The sequence below is a fragment of the Adiantum capillus-veneris genome, chromosome 6 (assembly GCF_014529385.1).
Source record: "Adiantum capillus-veneris isolate H3 chromosome 6, ASM1452938v2, whole genome shotgun sequence".
Lineage (NCBI taxonomy): Eukaryota > Viridiplantae > Streptophyta > Polypodiopsida > Polypodiales > Pteridaceae > Adiantum > Adiantum capillus-veneris.
Genome location: NC_140936.1, coordinates 109,275,832 through 109,281,139, shown reverse-complemented (window position 1 = coordinate 109,281,139; position 5,308 = coordinate 109,275,832).

The window sequence follows — 5,308 nt, the reverse complement described above, 5'->3', positions numbered from 1 at the left end:
CATCCATTATCCTTATTTGATGATAGCCACTTTTAAGGTCAATCCTACTGAAGTAGGTAGATCCTTTTAGCTTATCAAATAGATGTTCTACCCGAGGCACAAGAAATTTGTTTTTGATAGTGATATGGTTTAGTGCTCGATAGTCCACATACATACGGTATGTTCCATCTTCCTTTTTTACTAAAAGGACCGGAGAACAAAAGGGAGAGGAGCTAGACCTCACCATTCCTTTGTCTACCAATTCCTGCACTTGCCTCATGATCTCCTCTTGTTGAGCTTAAAAAAATTTGATAAGGAGGCTTGTTAGGCGGTGAGCTTCCTAGAAGGAGCTCAATGCAATGCTCATCATCCCCTCGTTTTGGAGGTAAGTCCATAGGGATATCATCGATGAACACATCTTGGAATCCTTTTAGAAAATTAGACAAGTCTAACTCTTCTTGATTCCTACCATTTAAATTTGACAAAACATTAGGATATGTTAGGGACTCTTTTGACAAAAATCATGTACGCAGAAACTGAGCTCTTCATTGATTTATCAAAAGTAGGAGGATTTGCAAGTGGTATAGTATGACCACACTCCAAGGCAATAACGGAGGCTCGCTGTCCCTTGAAAGCAGTGTCGGCCGTTACAACATCTCCCATCTCGAAATCTTGAATGCCCAACTTGGTGGCCAAATCCGTTGATATGAAGTTGTGAGGAGAGCCAAGGTCACACAAGATGAAGGAATCATGCTTAGGAGAGAGGTGCACCTTTGCAATGAGCATCCTCTTTTGGAGCTTTGATGGCGGAAGCTCTAGGAGTCTCATTGCAAACATTCTCTTGGGGCAAGAACAATAACCATGTCCTTGCTCCTCACACTTAAAACACTTATGGTCCTTGCGAAAAGCTTCAAGATCTTCAAGAGAGAGTTTTGTTTTGCCTTTGTAAACTCCCTTATCCTTGGACCGATTGTTGTTGTTGTTGGAAGTGCCTTGGGAAGAATTTTGGACATTGGTTTTTCCCTTGGCATCACCTTTGTCTTTATTTTCCATGGGTTTGACATTCCGTCTAGCCCCTTGTTGGAAATTGATGCATGAAGCAACCATGGTGTGGTGGATCGCTTCAGTGATAGAACCAGGCCGTTGAGAGTTGACATACTCGGCCATCTCTCCAGGTAATCCCGCACCAAACTGTTGCTTTGCTAGGCAAAGTCTATCTTTTGGAAGACAGTAGCCTTAAGATGTAAATCCCAAAACTTGTCTACATACTTGTGGATAGACTCCTGAGCGAGAAGCTTCAAGCTGTGCCATTCAGTAAGTACTTTGTCCTTTGCATCGCTTGCAAGGAATTGCTTCATGATGGAAACTCGTAGAGTTTTCCATCTCTTTGGGACTTCACCGTTGCCACGAATGCTAGCCTACCACCACTGACGAGCGATTTCGGGAAGTGCATAGCTACGTGGCGTAGCTTGGAGGACTTTGTGAAGCCCTCATCTCCAAAGGCCGCATCAAATTGCTGGATGAAGGCCAACACTTTGTCGATAGTACCAAAGGTGCCATCATAGTAGGCTTTCAACCTCTCTACTTACTTGGAGAAGGAGAGGGAGCTCTTGTACTTTGCACTTCACACAATGAGTGAGTGTGTGTGTGTGGGGGGGGGGGGGGGGGGGGGGGGGGGGGGAAGTATACCCCCCCAAGCATGCCCCTAGATTCTTTGGTCGACCCCCCCCTTTGTAGCTCATGCTTAAAGCTCATTGGACCCCTCCAGGCCTAGCCAATCACAAGTAGGAGGCATTACAAGCAACAAGGGTAGTCTTGGGACAAGTGTCCCCCTTTCCTCTTTGAGAGAGAGGACTTGATAAATGCAAAAAAAAATAATTAAATCTTCTAAATGATCATTGGACCCCTTGGATGGCCAACCAATAGGCTTTAGGAACACCATGAGGGCAACATGAGGAGGAACTTGACAAGTGTCCCTTTTGCTTTCTTTGTACCAAGCTTTCCTTGTGTGAGTATGTGTGTGTGTGTTCTCTCTCATCCCCTCTCTTGTAGGACTCGCCCCCTCCTTGTAGGGATTGATGATTGAATTTTTGACACCTCAAGTCCATCAAGCTTAGGCCCAGTTTCCACCACAAGCTTGGCCCTTAAGCCCCTCAAGCTTGGCCCACATTCCCACCTCAAGTACAACCCTAGCATCTCAAGCATGACAAGCACCTCAAGCATCTCAATCATCAAACACCTCAAGCACCTCAAGCATCTCAGTCATCAAGCACGACAAGCACCTCAAGCACCTTAAGCTTGGGCCGGGTTCCCACCTCAAGCACAACCCTAGCTTAACTAAGGTCTAAGGACTTTTAACAGGAGGTCTTCAATGAAACTAACCCTAAGGTCTTTATGCTCCATTGGTTAGCCTTGCTCTTTGACAAACCATCTCTCATTTGGGCCCCTTCAGTATTGGCCCCTTGTTGAGATAGATCTTTAAGCACATGTCTATATTCTAACCCTTGTTCCCATTTATTCTCCCACATTAAATGATCAGTTTAATATGAGAAAATCATTTGGGTTGGTTAGATATTAGTTTTTATGACATTTTTGGTTTGATTTTGTCATTTTTGAGATTTTCTTTTTGAAAATAAGAGAGGAATAAAATCCATAATCCAGATGAAGAAAATATTGAAGAGATGCCTAAGCAGTACAAAGAGAAGAAGGCACAGTAAAACGACAAAACTTTATGAGGTATGCCTAGAAAGCCATATGCACAATGGGTAATGTCAGTGGTAAGAAAAGAATGTTGATGAGTCTTCAACCACACAATGAGGCCAAAAATGATCGAGAATGGTTATCAAACTCCGAGATGGACTACAAGGACAAAGGAAGTTGGTGATGCAACTCGATGAAAGCACCCATCAAGTGTAAAGTTTCCTATTAGACACTTCATGCAACTACGAGGCTGTATACAGGAAGTAGATATTTATAATGTAAATCTTCTATCTTGTATGTGACTTAATGAAGCCTAAGAAACAAAAGGGACTAACAATACTGACTAGAAAAAAAGGGGCAAAAATGATAGTTCAGTCATCTTTTGTGATAGATGTCTGTAGGAGCAACCAGGGATCAAGCCAAATTTTGGTCATCATCATTGGTTCTACATGTGTTTGGTAGCCATCAGGTTCCAGAGATGCCCATCAAGTTCCAGAGATGCCCATCAGTCATTTTCGAGACTGACATCCAAAAAGTGCCAAATACAAGTCCAAATCAAGCCAAACTTTGTCAGGAGGCTATAAATAGAGAGTACAAGCTAAGGGTTTATAATTTTTTTTAAAAAGAAGTCTAACTCCTAGCTAGCCAAAGATGCCATTTTTTCAAAGCTGAAGCGATGATAGCCACCTACATACCCTATACATCATGTATATGAGTTTTGGGAGACAAATGGACAATGATAGCCCATAGATGGTCATCTATCGCGAATGATCTCAAATAAAGCCATTTTGAAGAAATTTACTAACGTGGGAATTAACTGGGGTTTGTCAGGCTTTAATTAAGTCATGTATCAAGTAGAAGGAGTATAATGATTTACACATCACACAAAAGCTAATAGTGGCAAATGCAACTTGATCACCTTAATGCAGGAATAAAGGAGTCACCAACGAAGAAAAGCAGACAAAGGGTAGACAAACCAACCTTGCAGGGTTACATATCTTGTCCTTGATGAGGTGGATTGAATGCTGGACATGGGTTTTTTGAACCTCAAATCAAAAAATAATTTCTCCTAGATTTGGCATGACAGACAGACTTTGTATTGGAGTGCAACTTGGCCTAACAAAGTTGAAGGTTTAGCCGGACAATTTCTACAGATCCCTTACAAAGTTGTCATTTGGCTCACAAGATCTAAAAGCCAACCATTCAATTCTACAAATTGTAGAAGTTGTTTCTGAGCATGAGAAATACTCAGAATTGACAGATTTGCTGGAGCAAGTGATGGATGGAACTTTATCTATCCTTGATGATAAGAGTCAAGATGAATGAGATTGGGTTCTTTCTGAATTTTGATTTGGCAATAGCCCTATAATGACAACAGAAGATGTTGCAGCTCGGGGCATGGATGTGAAGGACAAAAGTTTTTCATTAATTATGATTTTCATGGATCGTAGTTCTTGTTGTGAGTTCATGCAGTGGAGCACAAGAAAGCAAGAATGACAACCACACCGACATTAACAACCAGATCATGTCAGGGACGACATGAATTCGGAGTGGGGGAGTGTTGACCCGTGGGTCAACATCATGACATAACTCAATTTCCGTACCAAAGTCCTATTGCTTGAGAGTTATGAAATGCTACGGATTATGGTTAAAAACATCATTTGTAATGAGTAGTTAGTCTAGTTGCAGAAGCTGGGGTGCAATGGCACTTCTAGATTGCAAATACAAAGCCATTTGACCCATTGAACTCCGTTTTAGGTTTAACCTATGGTAGCCTTAGTATATAAGGTACCTAGGTCATTTTGTAAAGTGAACTTTATTATAATCAAGTTTTAAGATGCCATCGACTCTGTGTGAGAGCGAAAGAGAGAGAGCGTGAGCTTCATCCTGACGCAGCTCCCGGCTCGCTCATCGCATTGGAGATTCAACTGCACCATTGTGCTGCGCTCGGTGAGAGCTACACAACAACACCAAGCATTCCACTCGGAACGGAGCAAGCGTGCTAATGCTTCTACGAGCTATTTGTGGCCGTAAGTGTATCAAACGATGTCTGTTTTCTACCAGCAAGTAGTTGTTAGAATTGTGACGACATAAGCTACACAGAGGTACTCATAGATTTCAATTTCGACACTTCCAAAATTTTGCTCTGTCTTCTTACGTGTTTTTTGCAGATGGGTCTGAAGTGAGGATTTTGAGTGTAGAGGATTTGGGACAGGTGTATCCTAGTGAGGGGATGGTGTTCCTTAAGTTTCATACGATTCTGGTATGGTTTGGTGAGTTTCTTTCGGTTGTGTGTATGTGGGTTGGGTGGTGTAGTTGAGAGCAGTGAGATTCTTGATCTTGGTTTAGTCGGCCTTCCGGAGTGTTGTATGTGTGGGATGGTCTCAGCCTGACAAGCTAAAGAGATTGCCTCTGTGCGCCTATCGTGTCATTTGTGTCCTATATTAATATTATGTTGATCTAGGTAGTGTTGCATGCACTTTATAGGTGGTGTGATTGCTCCCACAACAGAAGGCTTTCTCCAACTACAATCACCCATGCTTGCACCTTGAAGGTGTGTGGCCTTATACGAGGCCTTCAAGTGGGTGAGGGAATTCACACTGAGGTTGCTAGTCAAAGGCTGTTGGCG